This window comes from Podarcis filfolensis, assembly GCF_964270895.1.
Source record: "Podarcis filfolensis genome assembly, chromosome: 3".
Taxonomy (NCBI): Eukaryota; Metazoa; Chordata; class Lepidosauria; order Squamata; family Lacertidae; genus Podarcis; species Podarcis filfolensis.
The window spans coordinates 96533146-96540444 of NC_139606.1; positions in this window are offsets into that span (position 1 = coordinate 96533146).

Consider the following 7299-nt stretch of genomic DNA (forward strand, 5'->3'; position numbering starts at 1 on the left):
GAAAAGGTACATGCAAAGATGCAACAAAAATGACTTCATGTACCAAAATGTAAAAAGTGAAAGGGCTTTAATATTTTTAAAAATGGAAGAATAAAATGGGACAGGGCAAAACAGCAATATTACATATATCCAGTCCAGATTTAGATAAACTGATAGAATATTTACTTACCCTTTTGAGTTGCATTTCAATACACCCAAACGGCAGTGCACTCATTACAGTTTTTACATGCAGATTTTTATGGTTGTTAAGATTTCTAACTGCTGCCTTAAGGACTCTCCTCCTTTTTCCACACTATATATACAGTGGTACCTCGGGTTACATACGCTTCAGGTTACATACGCTTCAGGTTACAGACTCCGCTAACCCAGAAAAAGTGCTTCAGGTTAAGAACTTTGCTTCAGGATAAGAAAAGAAATCATGCTTCGGCGGCACAGCGGCAGCAGGAGGCCCCATTGGCTAAAGTGGTGCTTCAGGGTAAGAACAGTTTCAGGTTAAGTACAGACCTCCAGAACGAATTAAGTACTTAACCCGAGGTACCACTGTATATAGTGGGTGTGCAATAGCCTCAGCAGCATATTCTGAGCCACCGAAGGATCCTGCAAGGAGCGTTTTCTTGCTAAACATGGTTTTGTTTTGTGTGTTTCCCTCCACACCACAACTCGAAACCAAGAGGTTGTCCCAGCTGACATTGAAGAGGGAGAAGTGATACAATGTCGGAGGTGGGAAACCAAGCAGAATATATTTCCGCGAGGCTGTCAGGTCATGCAGCAAAGGGGTGTGTCCCAGAGTCAGTAATAGATGTAAACCACGAACATCAGTTCAAGAGGGAGCTGGGGCAGCGGAGAGAGATGGAGTGAGCCGCAGGAAAGATAATTGGGCTTAAGACGGTGAGCTGCCATAGAAAGTGATTTGTATCTCCAGCATCGAGAGATGCAGGCCTTTGATGGACTGGGTGGTTTTCTCCTGGCCATTTGTATGTCTCCAGAAAGCATTCCATGCTATCACAGTAGTAGTGGTCATAAAAAATTGAGTTAATAATATTACTTGTCCTTTAACCCATCCATTTAGGTTTGGTTGGGAATTGCCTCTGAATCTCTCCTCTTGGACCTTCCTTCCTTTATTTCTGTCATTTGTTTGGTTGTATTTGCAGACCACAATTCCATTTTAAAAAAATAAAATCATAGAGAACCAGTATGGTGTAGTGGTTAAGAGCGGTAGTCTCGTAATCTGGTGAACCTGGTTTGCTTCCCCGCTCCTCCACCTGCAGCTGCTGGGTGACCTTGGGCTAGTCACACTTCTCTGAAGTCTCTCAGCCCCACTCACATCACAGAGTGTTTGTTGTGGGGGAGGAAGGGAAAGGAGAATGTTAGCTGCTTTGAGACTCCTTCGGATAGTGATAAAGCGGGATATCAAATCCAAACTCCTCTTCTTCTTCTTCTTCTTCTTCTTCTTCTTCTTCTTCTTCTTCTTCTTCTTCATAGTGGTTTAGGAGACGGGCTGTAACTCAATAGCAGAGCATCTACCTTTATTGCAGAAAGTCTCAAGTTCATTTCCAGCATCTCCAGGTAAGGCTAGGAGAGACTCTCTTTGGGACACCTTGGAGAGCCTCTGCCAGTCAGTGTAGACAATACTAAGGTAGGTGGACTCAATATAAAGCAACTTCCTATGCCCCAATGTTTAAGACCACTAAAGAGAAGAATGATATACAAATTGCAACAGATCAATAGCTGACCACTACGGAAAATGTTTTTCAACCATTAAAATGTTTTTAAACCATTAAAAATGTTTTTCAACCATTAAAAACTTCCCTGAACAGGGCTGCCTTCAGTTGTCTTGTAAAAGTCAAATAGTTGTTTATCTGTTTGACATCTGATGGGAGGGCGTTCCACAGGGCAGGTGCCACTACCGAGAAGGCCCTCTGCCTGGTTCCCTGTAGTTTCACGTCTTGCAGTCAGGGAACTCCCAGAAGGCCCTCGGAGCTAAATCTCAGGGTATGGGCTGAACAATGGAGGTGGGCTGCTGAATCTGTATCAGAAGAGCAGCGCTGATGTCAGATGAGCCTCGCCAGCTTGGGGAACAACCAGTGGTCTCCTCTCTGTGAGTAAGCTGGAGTGTAAGGGTTCAGGCAGTCTCCTATCTGCAACTGAGGATTAAACACATTTCCAAAAATGTACCTTAGCATGTGTGAGTTCCTCTAAGATGTCATTGACAGAATGACATGTGGCCCTTAGAAAGTGGCCCAAAGAAAATAAAGTCCATGAAGAAAAAAAAGGTCCCCCACAATTCCTGTAAAGATATGTGTCCCAGAAGTTTTGCTTTGAACCGCAAGAGTGCTAAGCATGTTTGCTCAATACCATGAGCTTTCCAATCAACCAAAAGCATCCTCTCAACAAGACTTATCCATGCACTATTCAAGACATTGAAGGCGCATGCAGATACACCATGCAGAAGTCTTTCCCCACCTGTATGTTTCGCACAATAGGTGCTTCTTCCTCAAGAGCAGGGGCCAGCAAACCTTTTCAGCAGGGGGCCAGTCCACTGTCCCTCAGACCTTGTGGGGGGCAGACTATATTTTGAAAAAATAAATAATGAATGAATTCCTATGCCCCACAAATAATCCAGAGATGCATTTTAAATAAAAGGACACATTCTACTCATGTAAAAACACGCTGATTCCTGGACCGTCCATGGGCCGGATTTAGAAGGCGATTGGGCCGGATCGGGCCCCCGGGCCTTGGTTTGCCTACCCATGCTCAAGAGGCTTACACTTTTCGCTAGCTAGCGCACAAGATCTAAACAATGAGCTATAAATAAGTTGAATGATCTTCATTTGAACAATGCATGCTTTATATCAGAAGGACCATCTGTTCCCTATCAGTGATGAGTTGAAGGCGACTGTCAAGGTGGACCCAGGAGCTGGGAATCACACCAGGGATCAGACTGAGGAGCAGCCACACCAGAAACCTGAACCAAGGATCAAGGCAAAACCCAAGACAGATGCTTACTCTTGATGGGCAACTCCATCAAGTCCATTTTTATGGATCTTTAGGCTGAGACCTGACAACCCTTGAAATGGAAGGCTTCTTAAAAACAGAGTACTGCCTTCCGACAGTCCTTCAAATAGAGGACTGACCTCTATAGGGAAGGACACATGGCCACCCTTGAGGTGGGAAGAGACCATGTGAGCAGAAGGCCTTTTCTTCAAACAGCACCAAACTGTGGTTTGCTCTGATGTCTATATGTTTCTTATTGCTGGCATGGGTGGTGCTAGAGTGGTACAGAGGGGCAAGCATTCCCCCCCAAAAAACCCCCTATGTTTGCCCCCATCATTGCTTGCCTCCTACCTTTAGCAGATACTGTTATTTTTCTTTCAGATATCTTAACATGTGGGGCACAACCCACCCGTCCAGAAATACATTGCCCCTTCTGTGCCCTCCCGCCTCCCGGGAAAAATTATCTGGCACCACCACTGACAACTGAATGTATTTTAATGTGTGAAAATGCAGAATGAGAGTTGGAAGTGTAATCCCCCTTTGAGAGAGAGAGAAAAAAAAACTGTTGCTTCTTCACAGGAAGAACTTCCTAACTTCATTAGAGGAAGGTTATTTCTGTATCTATTTCCTGGAGGAAATAAGGCATCCATTGTTATAGGAAACCTTCTTTCTCAAGAGACATGAGTAACTCCTTATTTGAAAAACATGGGCATGACAACAGGTGTTGTCCTGGTAAATGACTTCCTGTATACAGGACTTCCTTTTTTATATACCCAAAGTGATAATTGTGTAACATTCTTTAATCATTTTTTATGGATATGCCCTTTGTACTGTGATTTGGGGCAAGGGGTGGCAGGAAGGGAAAGGGGGAAAGAATAGAAAAGGCCTGAAGTCTCAAATAAAAAAATAGGAACTTGTTGAATGACTCGAGCAAAAGAAAAAGGGGGGGAAAAGATGGCTGCCTCTTTAATTACCCTTTCTTTGCATTAGGTTTATGGATTTGCTATCAGGAAAAACAAAATAAGTACAAACATTCTCAGAATTACAGTTCCTGCTGAAACCACACATCAGCCAAGGTGGTACATTGGATACCTTTTATTAAAATGACAAAAATGAAACGATTCACTTAAAGTAGATTAGTATTAATGATACAGTCTCTGTGCTCTGGTCCATGGGGTCACAAAGAGTCGGACATGACTAAACGACTAAACAACAACATTGAAGGAGAGTCCCTCATCTTCCAAGCTAGTCAGTTCCGCTATCAAGCAATTTGCACCATCAAGAAGTTCCTCCTAATGTTTAGCCAACAATCACCTTTCTTATCATATAACCTGTTGGTCCAAGTCCTACCCTCCAGAGCAACGAAAACCAAATCTATGTGATGGCTCTTCAGATATTTGAAGATGGTGATCTTATCATCTATAATGGTCTCTTCTCCAGGCTAGAGACAGCCAGTTCCTTCAGTCTGCTATCCTCATAGGACTTGACCCCCAGGCTGCTCAACACCTGCACTGCCTTCCTCAGGACACATTCCAGTTTGTTGATATCCATAAATGGGCAGAGTACTTTCTGACTATGTGAATGAACTCAATGTGTTCTGTGGCTGCATTGCCATGGCTCTCATGTCCCAACCACAATGTCATGTAAAGGCAATGTCAGGGAAATGGTACCCTAAAAATTTTCGTGGTGCTGCTTCTCTCCCTTCAAATCCCTTCCCACTTTTTTCAAAAAACCTATGACACAACTGCTTAGTAAAATTAAACCATTGTACATGTCACTGAAATGAACACATATTCTCCCCTCATTTCTTTCTTCCCTCTCTACCTCTGCTGACTCCCCTAGGTCAAACTCAAGATTGCAGTTTCCCTGGTTCAGGAACCTATCCTCATGTCAGAGCCTTCATCCTAAGCACCAGCTCAGCTATGGAGTGATTGGCCAGATGGTGGTGGTGGTGATGATGATGATGATTTATTGAATTTATAGTTCACAGAATAAAATCAAAATCACAAAATACCTAGTAAAAATAAAAACATCAACCCAATAACCCCCTCCACACAAAAACACATTTTAAAAGGGCATAGGATATAAATTGTGTCAACCAAAGGCCTCGTTAAAATGGAGTGGTTTTGCCTGGTGCCTAAAGGTGTGTAATGAAGGTGCCAGGCGAACTTCCCTGGGGAGAGCCTTCCTCAGACAAGGAGCCACTGCAGAGAAGGCCTATCTTGTGTTGCCACCCTCCAAACCTCTCAAGGAGGGGCACACGAAGAAGGGCCTCAGAAGATGATTTCAGGGTCCAGGTAGGCTCATATGGAAAGATGCTGGAATATGATGAATCCCGGCTTAGCCTGAACCAAAGACTTACTCATATATGATCTGCATCCTGAAAGAACGACTAGAAACCCTGTGCTTCCCACACAGGCCCATCAATGCAGGCCATCAGCCTGGAGAAAGCATGCTGGGCTGCCCTTTTAAGATGATCCTCAAGGAAAGGAAAAGGGAGGAGACTAGGAGATACCCTCCAAGTGTCCCAATTTTCCAGGAACAGTCAGGGAAAGGCAAAAGCTATTCCAGCTTCTGATTTGATCCTGGAATGTCCTTATTTCCCCTTGCAGTGCTGCCACCACCAAGTTCAGCGAGGAGGATGAGCCAGTGTTGTCCTGAGCATCCATGGCATCTCCATGGCTGCTGCTGCTGCTGGCCTCCTCCTTTGGGTAGCCCATAGCAGCTGCTGGAGAGGAGGAGAGGCACTGGGAATAAAAGGGTCCAGTGCATTCCAGGCCTTGAATGGAGCAACGTGCTGGATAATGGGAAATAAAGTTGGCTAAGGTGTAAACCCACCTCAGCAATAAGACATATTTCCATGCCTATCAGGGGAAGCTCTGCACATGCTCTATATGCAAATAGAGATTTCCCACTCCAATCTGGTCATTATTGACCAGGACTGCTGTCCACTGGGGTTCATTTCAGACTAAGTTAGTTGCACTCAGGTCCCACCAAAACCAATGTAAAGTTCCTCAGGACTTAGTGCAACTATTTTGGTCTGAATCCAATTCAACATCTTCATCCCCTCCACACACACATCATAATTGCCAGGTTGGTATAATTTTTACATGCAAACATTCATGTAATTGGCTCCTTTAAAATTCAAGTAGACATTTTACGAAGGCTCAGACTTGTGTTTTTATATATGTATATATAAAAACCAGGGGGGTGAAGCTACAGAAGTGAATGTTGCTTTTCTGATAACTGATAATTAAATTGCAAGATTTCAGCTAATTAGATGGGGTTGGGCAACCCATTCAGCACTAAGGGCCACATCAGAAATACATCACGAGCATGAGAACTGTAGCTAATTTGCAGAATTTATTTGCATCTCATTAGCACAATTTACAGGGCATCAGCCTGCCAGATGCCAGCTAGTTGCTGAACATGTTCCACTTATTTTACAACATTCTTATTCTGAAATGGTGAGCCTTCAATGTGAAAAAACCCATCAGCCTTTAATATTCCCTGATAGATGGATTTAGACGCAAGAGTTCAGAACTAAATGTCTTTTTAAAATAACAAAACAAAACATTTTATCCCTTGTTTAATGTCAGTTTGCCCCACTACTCCTCCAGCTAAATGGTAGGGGAGAGGCTGAAATGATGAGAGCAAATATTCCTTGTGAAATGAAATCTCAAAGTGATCATAGTACCATGCAGTTGGAGGGGATATACAAGGTCATCTAATTCAACTCCCTGCCAAAGCAGGGAACCCCCTAGTACATTGCCCCTGATTAGTGGTCATCTGCTCAGAAACCTCTAACAAAGGAGAATCTATCACCTTCTACCGCAGGCATGTGGAACCTCTTCCCCGCAGGCCAAACTTGGTCCCTTTGGCCCATCAGGGGGTTTTGAGCAAGCCACACCTACCAGGTGCCTTCAAAGGAACAATCTGGAGCTTAAAGTGAGCTCTTGAGTGTTCCTTTGCTGAAGGAATGTGTGCTCCCACCACCCATCATCTGAAGATGCACTTCCACAGCTGCTCCTTGAACATCTGAAAACTGGGGGCTCCAGGAGCAGCAAGGGGTTGTTTGCAAAAGGGCTTTCAAACAGCCTGCACTGCTTCTTGAAGCTCTGAAAACCAGAGGTTCAAAGAGCAGGGCAGGGGAGCATCACCTGACAGGATAATATGTGATTGACAGGTGAGCAACCCTCTATCTGGTCAGAATGTGGATGTAGTTTTCGGGATGCACAAGAGTTCTTTTCTGTGCATATTTTGGTAACAGTTGCAATGCATCATGGGCCATGTAGTCTTAGGCTG